The sequence below is a fragment of the Pinus tabuliformis genome, chromosome J, assembly GCF_031772625.1.
Source record: "Pinus tabuliformis cultivar Carrire ecotype Pingquan chromosome J, CPIR1, whole genome shotgun sequence".
NCBI classification, from domain to species: Eukaryota; Viridiplantae; Streptophyta; class Pinopsida; order Pinales; family Pinaceae; genus Pinus; species Pinus tabuliformis.
The window spans coordinates 1589626160-1589647581 of NC_142295.1; the positions used below are offsets into that span (position 1 = coordinate 1589626160).

The 21422-nt window shown below is 43.5% G+C and overlaps 1 long non-coding RNA gene across 1 annotated transcript in view; it reads right to left on the minus strand.

Annotated features, from left to right (window-relative positions):
• LOC149233555 (uncharacterized) overlaps positions 1–21180 on the minus strand; it is a 157369-nt gene extending 136189 nt beyond the window's left edge. The window contains exon 1 of the long non-coding RNA XR_016247615.1: positions 20917–21180. This is a non-coding gene — a long non-coding RNA (uncharacterized LOC149233555). The remainder of the gene's footprint in view (positions 1–20916) is intronic.
• Between the last annotated feature and the right edge of the window lie 242 nt (positions 21181–21422).

Sequence of the window (21422 nt, forward strand, 5' to 3'; positions counted from 1 at the left end):
TGATTATGATTAATTCTCTTTACTTGATACCTGCTTGTGATTCCTTTTTACTTATTAACATTATTACTTATTATTATATGTGTGAAGCATCAAACAACTACCAAAACAAAAAGCACAACTACACAGTATATAGGTTGCAAGCCAGGGCAAAACCTCTCCTCTTGAGAGTAAAACCCTTAAATCTCTTCTTTTCCTTGTAGATTCTTCAATTTACGAATTCCAAGACATTAAGACTGAGACCAATACCCTCAAAGACCAAGACCAAGACCAAGACCAACCTCTTTGAGTGATGTGCCAACTTCGATCTAGTCAAACCAAGTCAAATCTCTTCCAGTAGCACCTTCTCGACCTTAAGCTGCAAGATTTTTGGCTTCCTACTGCAAATCCTGAAATTTTGGCCCCCAGTAATTGTTGTTGCCACACGTGGGAACTTTGATCTTCTTCTAGAGCCCTCCTCTAACCTTCGCTTGCCTTTCCCTGACTTCTAGAGCTTGAGAGAGACCTTTGGTAGCCTTCGCTTGACCTCTTTCCCTCCCTTCCTCCAAGATCGAACTTATAGAAGGATGCCCCAGGTAAGCGCAAAAACCCTAGTCCTATCTAGCACGTGTGAGAGAGATAGATAGCCCAAACACAAAACTTTTTCGTCCTTCTTCTCCTTCACTACCCCTTCCTTTTTCTTCCTTCGCTAGAATGAGAGACGAGTGAGTGTCTTCAAGGAGGATGAGTCCTCTTCTATATATAGGCTTCTTCAAGGGTGGATGTGGCTCTTCCTTTAGGCCGACTTGCCAGCTGCCAAACCAACTTGGTCTTAGAGGGTATTCCGACACTTTTAAAGACAAAAATATTTTTCTTTACAAGTTACAATGTGCCCAGTGGGGTCTTCAACTTATGACAATGACTCTTTTGACTTCTTGACCTAGGACAAACCCTAGAAGCACTCAATGGGTGTTTGACCTATAAAATAAAAGACCTTGAGCATGAAACCCAAGCTCCAAAAACAATAATAAATGTTTTCTTTTAGTTCATAATTTATAAGAGTCAAAAATACATTTCATACTTACGAAGACCGAACCTAGTTACACATTTTTTCAACAGTGTAAAGGATGTGCATTTGGCAAGCATGCCAAGGCAGCCTTTCCCCATAGTGAGACTAGGTCCAAGGGAGTATTGGACTTGGTGCATTCAGATGTATGCGGTTCGATCATAGTGTTCAGTTACTTTGTGACCTTCATAGATGACTATTTCAGGAGGACATGGATCTATTTCCTCAAGACCAAGCATTTGGTCTTTGATCGATTCCAAGAGTTTAAAGCTCTTGTGGAGAACCAGATTTGGAAGAAGATCGAGGTGTTGATATCAGACAACAGGGATGAGTATACCTCCAACGAGTTCAAGGGTTTCTGTAAGAAGGATGGAATTAAGAGAAAACTCACAATGCCTTAAAACCCTTAACAAATGATCCGTAAACTGTCGTGGATATTCCACTAGACAATTCATCACAACAGATCTAATAATAATATATTAATACTATGAAAATTCTACACTATTACAGTTTATTAAACTTTAAGATTTGTGGATTTAACTGTAATCAGTGCATGCATGCGAATGGAAATTATGCAAAAAAGTAAAGAATGACCAAAAAACACACACACACACAAGACACAAGATATGTTGTCTGGGAAACCCTTTCGAGAGAAAACCCCGCTGGAAGGTGAGGTCGCTTTGCTCTCTTTCTCCGTCTGGAAATATGACTACAAGTACAAAGAATTAATGCATGTGGCCCGTGGGCTACTATATTGCACAGATCCTCTCTGTGTGCTCTACCTCCTATCTCTCCTGGCTATCTTTGCTCAACTATGGAACAAATGCACTCGAAAGAATGGAATGCCTCTTCATCCTAGTGTCCCAGTTATAACACAGCCCGATAGCCTACTAGTGGTTAAGTTTGACTACATCAACTCTTAACTAGAGTTACAAATAGACTCTTCTAGAGTCTTTCAAACACGTGGCTAGCCCCTTTTCCATAAATAATGGGGGTTGACGCAGCATCTTCCCGAACTATAAGTGTGAAAACAGGAAGGTCAACTTCTGAGTGGCATAACTTTTGCATACAGACTTCGATTGACGCGCTTCTGGCGTCGTTGGAAAGGTCTCTGTGTGTAGAATTGCAAGAAAGGGTGTGGCGCTAAAGTGACAAAGTTTTACCCCCAAAAAACTTCGTTTGATGCCTCAAAATGCTCCCGAAAGGTTTCAGACCCCGTTTCACCAAACTAGACCCCGCCAATAAAAAACGGTCCTGTGAGTTGATTCCTCCACTTTTTCCACTCCAAATGCATTGAGATGGATGACAAACAATATAATGATCCAATTTGAATCAACAAAACGAGGCTACAGAGAGGAAGAACAAAACCATAGTTGGAGAAGCGAAGGCAATGATCCATGATCAGGACTTGCCTATGTTCTTGTGGGTAGAGGCCTGCAATACAGTAGTATACTTATTGAATAGGAATCCCCATAGGGCAATGGACAACAAGACTCCTATTATAGGAGTGAGACTAGAAATGAGACACCTTCGTATATTTGGTAGTCTAGTTTATGTCCATATTCCATCAGAGAAGAGGACTAAGCTGGAGCCTTCTTCTCAAAGAGGGATCTTTGTGGGCTATAGTGAGGTCTTAAAGGCCTACAAGGTTTACATTCCAGCACAGGAGAGAGTCATCATCAATAAGGATGTCAATTTCAAGGAGGGTAGGACCTTTAGGAGGCCACATGATATTGAGCAAATGGTGGTAGGGGAGCGAGATCAAGAGGCTCCAAAGGTTGAGGAGGAACCGGCAACACCAGTAGTAGGGATGCATCCTCCAATTTAGGAGGAGGAGGAAGATGTTCCTTCTAGCTCTACCAAGAGGAGGTCGAGACAGGCCAAGCAGACTTTGAGAGATGCAAAGGAGCATGTGGAGACTCCTAGCAAGACATTTAGGCAAAGTAAACCACTAGCTAGATTTTCTAGCTACATGGCCTTGATGAGCAACATCAGTGATTCCAGGCCTTCCTACTTTTGAGGAGGCAACAGATCAGCAAGTCTGGAGGGATGCCATTGTGGAGGAATATAGTTCCATCATGAGGAACGATGTGTGGGACTAGTGTTAAAATTGGCAACTAGGGCCAAACTCCATGTGGGTCATCTTATTTATGGCAGCTGATATTTTTCTTGGATTCATCTCATCAAGAGGTGTAGGATTGATCTAAAGATCATCCAATTCCGACATGTATTCATGGAGATATGAATTTATTTGTGTTACTTGACAATTTGTCAAGCTCGGTCAGGACCAATTTACCCCAACTCAACCTCAACGTTGCACTATAAATAGAGATGGCCTTCAAGTCATTTCACACTCATCTCTTTTGATCTCTCTCTCCACTCGTTTGCGTTTTTGGTGGAAGGAGAGGTCTAGTAGAAAAGCCCTATACGTTGTCCTAAAGGAGGCTCTTCTATGCAGCAAGGAGAGGCTCCAATACGCTGTCAAAGGAAGCTCTAAAAGAGCTTCCTTTGACAGCGTATTGGAGGAAGATCTAGCCTTACCCTAGCCGCAGACAAGAGGAAGGACTCTATACTCAGCTAGCCGCAGTCCTAAAGGGAGGAAGATCTAGCCTTACCCTAGCCGCATTAAGAAAGAGATAAAGCCCCAGATTTAAGGGTGCCCTAGCCGCAGTCTAAGGAGGCCTAACTAGCAGCAAGGAAGAGGCCCTAATAGAAGTCTTGAAGGTGCCCTAATCCGCAATCTTGAAGGAGACTAGGACACAGTCAAGGGAGGACCTATATGCTGCCTACAAAAGCTCTAAACGTCGTCATAAAGAAGCCCTATTCACTGTTAAGAAAGCCCTAAATCCGCAGTAATATAGAGGCCCAAAACTGCAGTCAAATGAAGGGTTAGCTACAGCAAGAGGAAGCCCTTGCCACAGCAAGGAAAGGTCTAATCAGCAAGGTCATTTGAGGATTGTTTCAAGGGTCCGAGTTGCTAATTGGAAGGCCGAGGCCATGATCTTGGAGGCCAAGGTTAGGAGGACTTGCTGGAGGGTGGACAATCCTTACATTGGGCTTGAATTTGCTCTAAAGGAGCAGCATGGAGGGCAGCATCTCATTGGAGGACAATCGCAGCAAGGGAAAGCAATTCTGGGCCAGTTTGATGAGCTGTTAGGGACTGTGATTGGTGCCCTAATCAGTCCCAGAATTGCAGCAGTGCAACAAGAAGTCTACAACACTTTTAAGAGATGCTTTGAGCATTCGGTTGATGATGTTTTGAGGACATTTGCTACAGGAGTTGCTATGTGCTAGGCCAGAGGCCATAACACCATAGCAAGGGCTACTTAGGGATGCCCTTTGTGCCTTAACCAAAATTGCACGACCAGGCAATAAAAAGGAATGTTGCAGCAATGTTATATGGAGGACTACTAGATTGATGATCTACCAAAAGGGATATGCTACAACACTCTTATTGAATGTTGTCAGGGCTACATGGACTTACTGTTGCTGTCATAAAATCTCATATTTGTATATTTGTACTATCTCTCTCTGCTGAAATATTGAAGATTATAAGAAGAATTGTTCAAGGGTTTCCCCACATTGGGGTTTGTCCCTGGCTGGTGCCACATCTTGTGTCCTCTTGTCTTGGCTTGTCTTCTACTGTTTATGTTTATGTTCTATCTGCACTTTACTATCATGTTGATGTGATTGCTAATCTGAATATTGTCATTGGGCTTGTATGAAAAATGAAGTAAATTGCTCTAAGCATAGAACATACCTAAAATTAACATGTAGTGTCAAGGCATGAGGGGAAGTCAGTGGTCACTTCTTGATGGACCTATAAGATCAAGCATGTCGCAGATGACAGTGTCAAGAAGTATAAGGCAAGTTTCGTGGCAAAGAGGGTTCTCCCAGAAGGAGGGAGAGGACTACGAGGAGACCTTTGCATCTGTCACCAGATATGCATCTATCAAGGCAGTCATATCTTTTGCTTCAGAGATGGGGTGGAGGATACATCAAATGGATGTGAAGATTGCCTTCCTCAATGGGGTGATTGAGGAAAAGTTGTATGTTGAGTCGCCTCAAGGATTTGTGGTGCATGGGAGGGAGTCCCATGTATGCAAATTGAAAAAGGCATTTTATGGACTTAGGAAGGCACCACATGCATGGTACTCCAGGATCAATGGGTACCTTCTTGGATTGGGCTTCAGCAAGAATACTTGGACTCAAACTTGTACTATGTACTTGTTGAGGATGACATGCTCATCTTGGTCCTCTATATTGATGATATCTTCTTGACGGGACCGAAGAAGCTCATTGGGATGTGCAAGGAGGACCTTGTTTTGGAATTCGAGATGAAGGATATTGGGCTCATGCATTACCTTTTGGGATTGGAGGTGTGCAGACAGCCAGAAGAGATTTTCCTTGGGCAAGGCAACTATGCAATTGAGATTCTAAGCAGATTTAGGATGAAGAATTGTAGGCCCGTGTCTACACCCATGATCACCAACTTGAGGAAGATTGAAGCTTCCAAGAGTGAGTTGGTGGATCCCATTTTGTACAGGCAACTTATTAGGTATTTGATGTATTTGGTCAATACAAGGCCAAATCTATGCTTTGTAGTGAACACACTAAAGCAATTTATGGTGGAGCCAAGGCAAGTTCATTAGGTAGCAATGAAGCATGTGTTAAGGTACCTTCATGGTAAAATGGATTTTGAACTAAGGTATGTCAAAGTTGGTAGAGTATAGCTGTAGGGGTATACCAATTCTGATTGGATAGGGAATGCAGTAGATAGGAAATCTACTTCTAGGTGTTGTTTTAGTTTGGGGTCAGCGGTGATCTTGTGGTTCAATGAGAAGCAACATTAAGTTTCACTTAGCTTAACAGAGGCAAAGTACACGGCAATAAGTCTGGCTAGTTGTGAGGCCATCTAGCTTCACAAAATGCTCATGGGTTTATTTGATCTTGAGATGTGGCCTACCATGATACACTGCAATTACCAAAGTTGCATCAAACTTTTAAAGAATCCAATGTTTCATGATAAATCCAAGCACATAGAGATCAGGAATCACTTCATCAAAGGCGTGCTCCAAAGAGGTGTTGTGAGATTGCAATATATACCTACAAGGGAGCATATTGCAGATATTTCCACCAAACCTCTAGTGAAGGGGAAGTTGTTAAAATTGGCAACTAGGGACAAACTCCATGTGGGTCTACTTATTCATGGCAGCTAATATTTTTCTTGGATTCCTCTCGTCGAGAGGTGTAGGATTGATCTAAAGATCATCCAATTCCAATATGTATTTATGGAAATATGAATTTATTTGTGTTATGGGTCAATTCATCAAGGTTGGCCAGCAACCAAATTACCCCCGCTTGTCCTCAACATTTCACCATGAATAGGAGAGGTCTTCAAGTCATTTGACAATCATCTCTTGTGATCTCTCTCCATTTGTCTTTGGGTTTTGGTGGGAGGCGAGACCTAAAGAGGATACGCTGCCCTAGAGGAGATGCCCTAGATCCTCAACGTTGTCATGAAGAGAGAACCCTCAACGCAGTCATGTAAGAAGACCTTATCGTTGTTATGAAGGAGGCCTCCTCAACGCAGTAGGAGAAGCTGAAACGTTGGTCTAGAAGAGACCTATTCGTTGTTCCAGAAAGGCTTCCATACACAGTCCTAAAGGGAGGATCTAACCTTACACTAGCCGCAGCAAGGAAGTAGAAATCTGGTCGCTGTCCTGGCCCTAGACACAGTGTTCTATCTGCAATCTTTGGAGAGACCAGGCCATAGTTTAAGGGGGGGTTTTATGTGCCCTAACTGCAGTCAGTACAAGCCCTAACCGCAGTCATAGAGTTGGCTCTCATACGCTGTCTAAATCCGCAGAAAGGAGGTTTCAAATACAGCTTGTGCACAGTCTTTGAGGGTCCCTTATACGTTGTTCATAACAGGCCATTATACGCTGTTAAGAGAAGCTCTCATACACTGTTAAAGTGCAGGACTTAGTAACAATCTGCCTTATTCACAGTCAAACGGGAAGGCTTCTATCCGCCGAGAAGAAGAAGCATTATCAATATATTAAGGCCTGAAAGGACAGCCTGGAATTTGGGACAACACAGTGTTGTCAAGTGCAGCGCTGGAATTTGGGACAGCATAGTGATGTTAAGTGCAGCACTGGAATTTGGGGCAGCATAGTGTTGTCAAGTGCAGCACTGGTATTTGGGACAGCATAGTGATGATGAGTGCAGCACTAGAATTTGGGACAGCATAGTGATGATGAGTGCAGCACTGGTATTTGGGACAGCATAGTGATGTCAAGTGCAGCACTAGAATTTGGGACAGCATAGTGATGATGAGTGCAGCACTAGAATTTGGGACAGCATAGTGATGATGAGTGCAGACAGTGATGATGGACATGGTGTGATGGTGCAGCATGGTGCAACATAGTGATGATGGACATGGTGTGATGGTGCAGCATAGTGCAGCACAGTGATGATGGACATGGTGTGATGGTGCAGCATGGTGCAACACAGTGATGATGGACATGGTATGATGGTCCAGCATGGTGACAATGAATGCAACACATTGTTGGATACAGTATGGTTAATGCAGCACACTGTTGGGTGCAGCATAGTGATCATGAATGGTGCAACATGGTGCAGCTTGGTGTAATGAAGTGCAGCACTGATCCAGGTGGATATTGGTGGCCACCTGCCAAGTCCACCTGGACCCCCACCATTGTCTTTCTCAGCATTTTCAGTTTCCTCAATTGTAGCACAACTTACTATTTTTAGCAGTTTTTTCGGGTCCTGAACTTCCGGAGCCGTTTTGAGGTCCTAAACGACGTTTTTTGGGGAATCCAGGGGCAACATGGGTCCATGGAACCGTTCCAACAATGATAGTGCTCGGATAGATCTTTCTAATGAGCTATTGTACGCGTCAAACGGAGATCATATGCCAAAGTTACGACCCCTGGAAGTTGATGTACCAATTTACCCCCAAACGGGGCCCACAGTTTGGCGTTTCATCTCCTAGGGTTAGGTCTTGGAATGTTAAGGGTTTTCCATTGTTTCTCAACAATAAATAGGCCTTCGAGCCTCATTGTAATACAGTTCAGAGGCATGTAGCCATCACATCTCTTCTCAGAGATAAGCTACCATCGCCCTAGCTGGTTTATTTCCATTTCTGGTTGTAAGCATATTTCAGTATTTTTCCATTAATGAAATGAAGTATTATTTCCACTGCATCTTTGTGTATATGGTTATCTCTGTAATTTGTTGCGTTCCTGTTTAAATCCGGATCAGTGGTATCAGAGCGGTCTGCTTTTTCTCTGTTTTTCTTTGCATGTCCCCAACAAGGTCGGGATATAAGGAGTTAGGGCTTGAACTGGTTGAACCTTTGCAAGACCAGCCTCGCAAATCCCGACGGCCTCCCATGGCGGACGAGAAGAAAGACGAGGGGGCAGGAGATCCCATCAAAATCTTGCTCGAAGAAGCCCTCGAGCGACAACGGAACGCAATGATGGACAGCTTTGCCCAGATCCTTCAGCGGCTACCCAGAAGCAACGCATCGGCTTCCAGCAGCTACTCTGGAAACGCCACACCCTTTAAGGTACAAGTTAATTTTGAAATCCCCATATTCGAGGGTCAAATAGACGCAGATGCCGTAGATAAATGGTTAAATCTGCTAGAGGGTTATTTTTCTGTTCATGAATTTTCGAGTCGGGAAAAGATTGTTTTTGCTCTTCTCAAAGCAGCCCCCCACGTCAAGGACTGGTGGGAAACCTACTGCGAGCAGAAGGATGAAAGTACTGGCTCACTATTTTCAGCCGCACCCACCTGGGATTCGTTCCGGGATGCCATCAAGGAGCAGTACTACCCTGTCGGAAGCTATGAGGATGAATACATAAAGTGGACCACGATGCGACAAGGAAGGGACCAAGACGTGCCGGAGTTCACCAATCTTTTCCATACCCTTCGCACAAAGTTGGGTATCAAGGATTCGGAGCAACATTTGATACTCAAATACCGTGGCTGCCTGCACAAGTACATCCAGGAAGAAATACAATTCGTAAACATCCCCTCGCTCGGCGCAGCATACCGATATGCCGTCAAGGTCGAGCAGAAGTTTAAACAAAAAAAGCGAGACTTTGGATCTGCGAATCCAAAGCAGGGGAAAGGTGCCCCTAAACCACAGAACAAAGGACAAAGCCAAGGCGGGACAGCCCAAGACAACCAGCCGAAGCCGCAAGCAAAGAACAGCGCCGCGAAGCCGAGAAAGGACACTGGAAAATGGTGCGAGTTCCATAAGAGCTCCACTCACAACACAAGTGAGTGTCGGGCCAAGCAGTCACTGGTGGCTGAGCTAAAGGTTTCAGAATCAGATGCATGTTCCGACTCTGAGTCAGAACCCGATAAGGGGTATGAAAAAGGGAAGCAGATCATTGATGCGGATCCCAGCGCCACTGTTGCTACCGCAAAGATCCAGAAAAATGAACCCGAAGATCCAGAGGAGGAGGAGCGTCTCTTCCACTCTCAGATGTGGGTAAAGGGCTCCCCGATACAGTTCATTGTTGATAGCGGGAGTCAAAAGAACCTCATTTCGGCAGAGGTCGTGAAGCGGTTGGGCTTACCGACCACAGCACATCCACAACCATACACCATTGGGTGGCTTCACCAAGGACGAGATCTTCGCGTAAGCCAGCAGTGTCGCCTTCCATACAACATCAAGCCCTTCACGGATGAGGTATTGTGTGACATTGCTCCCCTTGAAGTTTGTGATGTATTACTAGGACAACCATACTTGTGGAAGCGACATGCTGTGTATGAATCAAGGCCCCGTGCTGTTATTATTACATTGGGAAATAAGTTGTTCAGGATACCAGAGGTAGCACCACCTGCCGCCATCTCTTTGATTACTGCAAAACAATGCAGTAAGATCATTTCCAAAACCAGAAAATTTGTTTTCCTGATGATACGCCCTCAAGGAAGAAGAAGACAGTGGCCGCGGCCTCCAAACGGGGTCCCTCTGCACGACAACTACAGATGGACAAGGTTGTGGAGGAGTACGAGGACATCTTCACCTCCCCGGCAGGGGTTCCTCTGCACTGTCAAGTCAAGCACTCCATCGATCTGACCCCAGGTGCGCCGCTACCCAATGGACCAATTTATCGGTGCTCCGTTCTGGAGAACAATGAAATCAAGAGGCAGATTCAGGAGCTCCTGCAGAAAGGTCACATCCGTCCGAGTTCATCGCCCTGTGGGAGCCCGATCGTGTTGGTACAGAAGAAGGATGGGACGTGGAGACTCTGTATTGACTATCGGGCGCTGAACAAGATCACTGTCCGTAATAGGTACCCGATCCCGCGGATTGATGACCTCCTAGACCAACTAAAGGGGGCGAAATATTTCAGCAAGATCGATCTGAAGTCAGGATATCACCAGGTACCAATCGAACCCTCCGATGTGTGGAAGACTGCCTTCAAATCCAAGGAGGGCCTCTTCGAATGGTTGGTCATGCCTTTCGGATTGACGAATGCTCCTGCAACCTTTATGAGGCTAATGGATGACATCTTGCGGCCATTCACCAACTCCTTTGTAGTAGTATACTTGGATGACATTCTGATCTTCAGCCAGAGTTGGGAAGAGCACCTCCACCACATCCGACAGGTTCTCCAAACACTGCGGCAACACAAGCTATGTGCCAATTTGGAGAAATGCACTTTTGGCATGACCCAGGTTCAGTATCTGGGATACATCATTGATGAACAGGGGGTGCATGTCGATCCGGCCAAGATCCAAGTCATTCGGGATTGGCCCTCTCCAACCACTCTAACAGAGCTCCGCAGCTTTCTAGGTCTTGCCAACTTCTACCGCAGGTTTGTGTTGGGGTTTTCTCATATTTCATGGCCCTTGAGTCAAGTCACCAAGGGCGGGGCGAAAGCAAAATTCTTTTGGTCTGAATCTCAACAGAAGGCATTCAGGGAATTGAAGGATCGCCTCTGCACGGCACCAGTGCTCGCGTTACCAGATTTACAACAACCATTTGAGGTCGAGACAGATGCCTCTGACTATGCTATTGGGGCAGTCCTTACTCAACATGGACATCCAGTGGCATATCACAGTGAAACACTTTCAGACACAGTCCGGAAGTACCCCACTTATGATAAAGAGATGTATTCCATTGTACAGGCCTGCCGACAATGGAAGCATTACATTTTGGAGAAGGAAACGGTCATCCACACAGACCACCGACCTCTGCAGTTCATACAGACCCAAGGGAAATTGCAGAATGATCGCCATCAGAAGTGGTCTACATACCTGCAACAGTTTCACTTGAATATCAAGTATAAAAAGGGCAGCACCAATAATGTTGCAGATTGCCTCAGTCGGCCACCGATCATGGCGCTAACCACCGTGCTCAACTCTTGTGGGCACGAGACTTCTGATTGGCCACTTCTCTACAAAAGCGACCCAGAATTCGGCCACACATACCAGACACTCTTGGAGGGTCGGCATTTTGCAGATTTTCACCTCCAGGATGCCCTATTATGCCACCTCGGTCACCTCTGTGTTCCTTCAAGCGAGCGTGCCAAGATGATTTGGGAAGCACACTACAGTCGGGCTGCTGGGCATTTCGGGGTCGAGAAAACAGTGGCAGTACTGCAAAATTATTTCTATTGGCCGAATCTTCGACAGGATGTTGGGAAGTACATCCGATCATGTACTGCCTGTGCCATTGCCAAACCGACCATTAAGAAGCACGGCCTCTATACCCCGTTGCCTACCCCTAGTCGACCTTGGGAATCCATCTCCATGGATTACATGTCAGGCCTTCCTTCCACTAAGCATGGAAATGACTGTGTTTTTGTGGTCGTCGACAGGTTCTCGAAGATGGCCATTATGATGGCCTGCAAGAAGAATATCACAGCAGAAGCCACTGCTAAACTCTTCTTTGAACGAGTGTGGGTGCACTTTGGGATCCCACAGTCTATCATCTCAGATCGGGACAGTCGGTTTCTCAGCACATTTTGGTCCAGTCTCTGGTCAATGCTGGACACCAAACTCACAAAGTCCACAGCCTTCCATCCTCAAACTGATGGCCAGACAGAGGTTGTCAACAGGATGATTGTGCACATTCTGCGCATGTATAACTCAAAGCATCCACGCACATGGGACGAGAGCCTTCCCTATGTTCAGCACAGCTACAACCGAGCTCTTCACAGCTCCACTGGCCATAGCCCTTTTCAGGTGGGTTTGGGATTCCAGCCACTATGCCCCATTGATGTGGCCATGCCCCTTGCAGCTACTCACATGAATTCAGCTCATGTCCAGTCCGAAACAGATAAGGCCACCAGCTTCATTGAGCGCATCCAACATATTCGCCAGCAGGTCCATGACATTCTTGAGAAATCAAATGCCAAGTACAAGTAGCGACATGATCAACACCGGGTGCCACACAAGTTTCAGGTGGGCGACAAAGTCTGGTTGCATTTGCAAAAGGAACGCCTTACTAGAGCCTATCGGAAATTGAGACCACTCCGATATGGTCCTTACACCATTACTAAGGCTATGGGAGACAATGCATTTGAGCTCAGCATTCCCCCATTCCTTGGCCTGCACCCAGTGTTCAATGTGGACCGCCTTCGGCCATACTTTCCACCATTGCTAGACACATCCGACATTGCAGAACAGCTCAAACCCACAGAATTAAATCCAGATTGCATGGAACAAGCTGCAACTGATCGGATCATGGACACACAGATCAAGAACACTCGCCAACAGAATATCCAACTGTATCGAGTTATCAAAGCAGGCCAACTCCTTCAGCAGGGCAAGTGGCTCACCAGGGAACAAGTTCAGCAGAAGTTTCCTCATCTCATGGAGGAGCTCAACGCAATGGGGACCATTGCTTCCTAAGGGGGGAGGAATGATCCAGGTGGATATTGGTGGCCACCTGCCAAGTCCACCTGGACCCCCACCATTGTCTTTCTCAGCATTTTCAGTTTCCTCAATTGTAGCACAACTTACTATTTTTAGCAGTTTTTTCGGGTCCTGAACTTCCGGAGCCGTTTTGAGGTCCTAAACGACGTTTTTTGGGGAATCCAGGGGCAACATGGGTCCATGGAATGGACCGATGTTGCCCGTTCCAACAATGATAGTGCTCGGATAGATCTTTCTAATGAGCTATTGTACGCGTCAAACGGAGATCATATGCCAAAGTTACAACCCCGGGAAGTTGATGTACCAATTTACCCCCAAACGGGGCCCACAGTTTGGCGTTTCATCTCCTAGGGTTAGGTTTTGGAATGTTAAGGGTTTTCCATTGTTTCTCAACAATAAATAGGCCTTCGAGCCTCATTGTAATACAGTTCAGAGGCATGTAGCCATCACATCTCTTCTAGGAGATAAGCTACCATCGCCCTAGCTGGTTTATTTCCATTTCTGGTTGTAAGCATATTTCAGTATTTTTCCATTAATGAAATGAAGTATTATTTCCGCTGCATCTTTGTGTATATGGTTATCTCTGTAATTTGTTGCGTTCCGGTTTAAATCCGGATCAAGCACAGGGATGGGTGCAGCATGGTGATGGAATCACCTATGTTCAGATCAGCTACCTCATGCGTTATCTTCTCAGTGAAGATCTCTGCTCTTATTTTGTCAAGTCAAAATGTTGACTTCTGATGTATATGTACTATCTCTCTCTCTGTTGAACTATTGAAGAACATAAGAAGAATTGATCAAGGGTTTCCCCACATTGGGGTTTGTCACTGGCTGGCACCACATATTGTGTCCCCTTGTCTTGGCTTGTTTTCTGCGATTTATGTTTATGTTCTATCTGCATTTTACTATCATGCTAAATGTGATTGCTAATCTAGAATTGATATTGAGCTAATATGGAAAATTGAAGTAAATTTGCCCTCGGCATAGAACATAACTAAAATTAACATGGTATCAAAGCTGAGGTGAAGACAAAGCCCAAGCAAGAGTCAAAGAGCAATCACCGAAGACAGTTGGACAAGGTCAAAGGCCACTTCAAATTCACCAAGGGTGAAGTCGAAGCAAAGAAGATTATCGAAGTGGCGCAGCGCAAGCAATTGGTGGCCTACCTAAAGGTCACTTCAATGGGAAGTCTGGATCTAAGAATGGAAGGAAAGGCAGATGCCTTGCTTGCAATAAGTTTGGCCATTATGCGAGGAAGTGTCCAAATAGAAGGGACACATCACTTGATGATGATAACAATCATTCCAAGGGCATCTTCAATGATCGGAGGAATGACAGGTACAATGGCAAAGGAAAAGGGAATGCAGGTCATCAAGGAAATGGCCGACTCTTCAAAGAAAGCAAGGAACTCCAGGTATGAAGAATCAAATGTTGTTTCTGATAAGCTAAAGTCTTATATTCGCCCTCTCCACTACTTCTCCTCCAGACTCTTTGGGAATCTGGCTTATTGATAGTAGTGCTTCAAGGCACTTCATTGGATAGAAGGAAGCTCTCTCTAATTTGATAGAGAAGGAAACAATCGTGGAGATTATACTTGAATTCAATGCCACCTATCTCGGAAAGGGTGTAGGGAATGTTACCCCTCAATTGAATGAGGGTAACATGATTCATTTACAGAAATTTCTTTATGTACCTGATCTCAAGAAGAACCTAGTGTCCATTTCAGCGATGGAAGTCAAAGGTTTCAAGGTGGCATTCATCGATGGAAAGGTACATGTTTGAAAATGGAATTTTCAAGATGCTTTTAGTCTTGGGTTCAGGGTTGGCAATTTGTATCAAGTTGCTGAAATTCCATTGGGGACCATGTCATGTGACTCATCTCTTCTATGGCACCGGAGGTCTGCCCATCTTCATTATGGGGCTCTACCCGACATAAGACAGATGTGACAGGGATGCCTGAATTCAAGAAGAGCATGGAGGTACATGTCCGAGATGTACCGAAGGAAAACTTACAAGAGGACCATTCCCCTATTGTAATAGCAAGACCACAGATGTGGATCAACCCGAGAAGTTTGAGATTCATGATCGGGAATCTCATGTATGCAGGTGGAAGAAAGCTCTCTATGATTTAAAGCAAGCACCCCGAGCTTGGTATGAGAGGATTAACAAGCTTTCTGATGAAACTGAGATTCACTAGGAGTGAAGCATATCCAAACCATTGCCTTAAGGTTGTGGATGATAGACCTCTCATTCTGGTACCTTATGAGGACGACCTCTTTCTGATAGGTGCGGACCCTCTCATTTACAAAAGTAAGAGAGAGTTGGATTCTGAATGTGGAATGGTGAACTACAAGCTCGTGACTACCTTGATGAAGCCTAACTTTAAGAAGTTATGCGGTAGTGATGCCGGACCTGATTTGGAAATTGCCTCTGAGTTTCATAAACTCATACTAGCATTGATGTTCTTAGTGAACTCCCGTCCGAATATATGTTTTGTAGTTAGCATGTTGAGCTCATATATGGTTGAGCCTCACTGGATTGGTGCCAAGAATCATTTGAGATAACTTCAGGGCACAATCTCTCATGGATTGAGATACACTGCCGGAAATGTGAAGCTGTATGATTATTCTGATGCTGATTACGCAGGCAATGTGGAGGATCGCAAGAGCACTTCTGGGTGTTGTTCTCTTTGGTTCTGCTTTGATATCCTGGATGAGCAAGAAGCAAAAGTCGGTTGCTTTGAGCACCACTGAGGCCAAATACATAGCTACAAGTATGACCTCGTGCGACGTTTCCTGGTTGAGGAAGCTCTTTAGTAAGTTGTTTGGACACGTGCTGGATACCATCGTGATCTTCAGTGACAACCAGAGGGGGATTCAATTGTTGAGGAATCATGTGTTCTATGATCGCTCCAAGCATATAGACATCATGTACCACTTTATTTGGGATATGGTACATCGAGGAGCAAGAAGGCTCCATCGCATTGGGTCTGATGTGCAGGTCGTCGATATTATGTTAAAGCCCCTGGGAAAGGTCAAATTCTTGACTTTCTGAGAACGACTAGGAGTCGTGGAGAGACTCTCTCCCAAGGGTCCTGTCTGATATGCACATTGAGCTCTAGGAGCTCCGAGGGGATTGGGGGTATATCTTGGAGCGATGAGCAACCATAAGGTGAGTGATTCAGCCTTCCCCTAGTGGTTTGCTATGTAGGCAGAATGAGTGGTTCATCCTTCTCCTACCGAGATACAGTCATAGGGTGAGTGGTTCAGCATTCCCCTAGTGATTTGTTGTGTACAGGGTGAGTGGTTCAGCCTTCCCCTGGGATACGACATGTAGGCAGGATGAGTGGTTCATCCTTCTCCTACTGAGACGTCCTACCCATGCAGTCTGGGACTCATGGGAAGTACCTCTCATCTGGCCAATGAGTAGGGAAATGAGGATAGGGATCATAGTAGTAACGATGGACGCATCGTGTTACTACCGTACTCCCTATGCTAGGATGATATTGATCTGGGATCAATTGGAACTAACTTCGGGTCAGTAAGAGTGATATCACTCTTTTTTGGAACTGATTTCAGATCAGTAAGAGTGGTATGACACACTCTCTTTATTCGAACTGACTTCAGGTCAGTAAGAGTGGTACGAGACACTCTCATTTATATGGGACTGATTTCGGGTCAATAAAGGATGGTATGATACATTCTCGATCACTTCTTCTTCTTCATAGTTTAGCAGAACAGAGCAGTGCATGGCACTGATGGCGGAGATAGTACACTCTGGCATATGGATTCGCAAATGGAGTTCTCTCTAGTTGAGTGGGAGTGTTAAAATTGACAACTAGGGACAAACTCCATGTGAGTCTACTTATTCAAGGCAGCTAATATTTTTCTTGGATTCCTCTCGTCGAGAGGTGTAGGATTGATCTAAAGATCATCCGATTCCGATATGTATTCATGGAGATATGAATTTATTTGTGTTATGGGTCAATTCATCAAGGTCAGCCAACAACTAAATTACCCCCACTTGTCCTCAACGTTTCACCATAAATAGGAGAGGTCTTCAAGTCATTTGACAATCATCTCTTGTGATCTCTCTCCACTTGTCTTTGGGTTTTGGTGGGAGGAGAGATCTAAAGAGGATACGCTGCCCTAGAGGAGATGCCCTAGACCCTCAAAGTTGTCATTAAGAGAGAGCCCTCAATGCAATCATGTAAGAAGACATTATCGTTGTTATGAAGGAGGCCTCCTCAACGCAGCAGGAGAAGCCTAAACGCTTGTCTAGAAGAGACCTATTCGCTATTCTAGAAAGGCTTCCATACACAGTCCTAAAGGGAGGATCTAACCTTACACTAGCCGCAGTAAGGAAGAAGAAATCTGGCCGCTATCCGGACCCTAGACGCAGTCTTCTATCCGCAATCTTTGAAGAGACTATGCCACAGTTTAAGGGGAGGTTTTATGTGCCCTAACTGCAGTCAGTACAAGCCCTAACTGCAGTCATAGAGTTGGCTCTCATATGCTGTCTAAATCCGTAGAAAGGAGGTTTCAAATACATCTTGTGCACAGTCTTTGAGGGTCCCTTATATGCTGTTCATAGGAGGCCATTATACATTGTTAAGAGAAGCTCTCATACATTGTTAAAGTGCATGACTTAGTCACAATCTGCCCTAGTCACAGTCAAATGGGAAGGCTTCTATCCACCGAGAAGAAGAAGTCTTATCAATATATTAAGCCCTGAAAGTACAGCCTAGAATTTGGGACAGCATAGTGTTGTCAAGTGCAGCACTGGAATTTGGGACAGCATAGTGATGTCAAGTGCAGCACTGGAATTCGGGACAGCATAGTGTTGTCAACTGCAGCACTGGAATTTGGGACAGCATAGTGATGATGAGTGCAGCACAGTGATGATGGACATGGTGTGATGGTGCAGCACAGTGATGATGGACATGATGTGATGGTACAGCATGGTGCAGCACAGTGATGATGGACATGGTATGATGGTCCAGCGTGGTGACAATGAATGCAGCACACTGTTGGATGCAGTATGGTTAATGCAGCACACTATTGGGTGCAGCATAGTGATCATGAATGGTGCATCATGGTGTAATGAAGTGCAGCACAGTGATGGGCGCATCATGGTGATGGAATCACCTATGTTCTGATCAGCTACCTCACGCGTTATCTTCTTAGTGAAGATCTCTACTCTTATTTTGTCAAGTCAAAATGTTGACTTCTGATGTATATGTACTATCTCTCTCTGTTGAACTATTGAAGAACATAAGAAGAATTGATCAAGGGTTTCCCCACATTGGAGTTTGTCACTGGCTGGCGCCACATCTTGTGTCCTCTTGTCTTGGCTTGTTTTCTGCGATTTATGTTTATGTTCTATCTGCATTTTACTATCATGCTAAATTTGATTGCTAATCTGGAATTGATATTGAGCTAATATGGAAAATTGAAGTAAATTTGCTCTCAGCATAGAACATACCTAAAATAACAGAAGTTCATGTTTTACAAGGACAAGCTGGGGCGGGTGGAGAATCCCTTCCTGTCTAGGAGGGAGTGTTGATTTTTGTAGCTGCAAAAAGTAGTCTTCTAGCTTTGTGTCTTAGCATGGATAAGACTTTGATTTGCCTCCTTGGGTGCTTGCATGCGACGTGTAAGTGAAAAATATTTCTTTCCCTAAGTTTAACTTAGAAAATGTTCAATAATTAATTATTGAGAACTAATACACCTAAGTATAATGATAAGTAACTTTATTTAAGTGACTTAGACGATATAATCTCAACCGTTGATCTTGAATGATCTTAGGATTTAATCCTAGCCATTGATCACTTAAGAAATGAGGGTTAGGGATTTGACCTAATGAAACCATTAAATAAGTCTAATGATGAGATGAAACACATTAGTATTATTGAGTGCTTGAGCAAGAGAATTTCTCAAAAGAGAGGCTCGACTTGATTGAGGAGAAAGAGGAGAAATTCGCTGAGGAGATTTCAAGAGAATTCAGAGGAGACAAGTTGGAGAGGGAGAGGACCAAATACAGCAAGCGAAGGAAGGTATGTTTGCTGAGAGGAGGCTAAGTACAGCAGGCCGAGCCCACACATGCGGCAGCAGCAGGTCGAGCCCACAAGTCAGTAGTGAGGGTGTTGTACATCAGGTTGAAAATTCTTGCAGGCCGATTTTAGGAGGAGGCCAAGTTGCAGGTTTCCTTGCAGCAGTAAAATTTCTCTGCATGGAATTTTCTCTATCAGTCTAACACATATTTTCCAAATTTTAATAAAAGTGATGGAGAATTGTTTGGGTGAAGTTTCTACGGTTGCATGTTGTTACATATTGTTGCATGTCTGATTTCCTGCAATTATTTTCCGCTGCAAATTAATTTGCTAGGTTAGAATATCAGTGGATTTATTTTACAGCAATTTGGGAATTTATTTGTGAGAAATACTTCCTGGGTTTAGCATTAATTGCTGAGATAAAAAATATCAGGGCTGATATTAAAAATATAACAGGATCTTCTAGGATTCGTATTGGAGAATCCTAGATATCATCCTAGATCTACTTGCATTCCCTCAAGGGAGTCCTTGATTGACCCTATATGCCCAAACAAATAGTAAGCGCTAGTCTTCTCCTAACCTAATCAATCGTATTTTATAAATTCAAATTGTATTTTATGTTTTCGGGTAAATTTGGGGTATTGCTTAACTTACATATAATTTTCAGTCATCAAAAACCCTAGATGTCTACGACTTTCATGCATATTTTTGACCTAAAATTCTAGGGTTTTCTTGCACATTCTTGACCTAAAATCCTAGGGTTTCTTGAATGTTAGACCTAAAATCATTTTATTGCATAAAATTTTCCTTGCTAATTTATATTGCTGCATAATTACGGCTAGGCAACTTGTTTTAATTGGATGTTATATGACTTGTAATTTTCAGATTTTTAAAGTTAATCAAACCCTAGATTTAGTCATTATTTTACACCTATTTCTCTCGGTTCATAACTCACATTGCGGGCTAAATCACATCGCTGTTTTAACTTGTTTACTGCTGAAATTTCCTATGTTTTATGCAAGTTTTACAACAGTGATTGGTAATTTTCAGATTTGAGTGGTTTGGGCATGGTTTTGCATCAGATTGTTACTTGTTAAACCTCATTGGTCAGCCTTACAACACTTTAAATCAAATCTGGAATTCACCTTGAATGACCACATAACCTTAACATGCTTGATACAGTCCATTGGTAGTGATTTGAGTCGCTACTTAGGAGACCTTAAACTTCATTGTGTCTAACCTTAGGAACCCTAAGTTTGACCAGGGAAGCCCACTAAAATGAGAGAAGTTGTTGCTTAAATAATAATGACAACACTTATAATGCTCCACTAGTCTTACCACCTTGTGAGGGCTTTCCACTAAGATTCTTCAACAGCGCCATTATCTATATTATGGATCATCCTATACATCATTTTTAATCTTTGTATGTCAATTTTGTCAATAGAAGTTTGAAAAATATTAATATATATTAATATTATTATTGGTGGTGATTTGAGTCGCTACTTAGGAGACCTTAAACTTCATTGTGTCTAACCTTAGGAACCCTAAGTTTGACCAGGGAAGCCCACTAAAATGAGAGAAGTTGTTGCTTAAATAATAATGACAACACGTATAATGCTCCACTAGTCTTACCACCTTGTGAGGGCTTTCCACTAAGATTCTTCAACGGCGCCATTATCTATATCATGGATCATCCTATACATCATTTTTAATCTTTGTATGTCAATTTTGTCAATAGAAGTTTGAAAAATATTAATATATATTAATATGAATTATAAAACTTCCTTCCATAATTATTGATAAAATTATGACAGCAAACACAAAAGAATTTTCACTTTCTTCGTATAAACGAACTAACAAATAATTTGTGGATTTGGGAGAGAAGAGAGAAAGATACCTGCAAGCAAGAGAACAGTGCATGAGATCAGTACAATCGAGCCGAGAGAAGAGTCGCGTGAGAAGATCCTTTGAAAGTTCAAGTGCCACGCATCTTTTATCCGCTTCCTCCATATTTGAACACATTAATTTCATCCCGCCAGGCTTCCACTCACATCACTCATTCAGTGCTCCCCAATGTTTTGCCCCGAATTTCTCTAGGCCTATAATAGTATTTCCGGTCTGTGCGAGAAAGGACGAGACCATTTCCTCACATTAAGCGACTTTGATTAATAGCTTGCTGATATCTTTTTAATCTTGTGAGATAAATATTTTTTTATTTTTATTTTTTAATAAAAATATTTTTAGTTGCTATTTTAGTTTTTAAATTATAAATATTTTCATCTTCTCATGGTCTATGTTCATAAAAATAACTGGTTACACTTAATACAAATACTCTTAAGAACCTATGTAAAAAGCCTTATTTTTATTAATTTTATCAACTAATGCTTAATAAAAAGTTGGAAT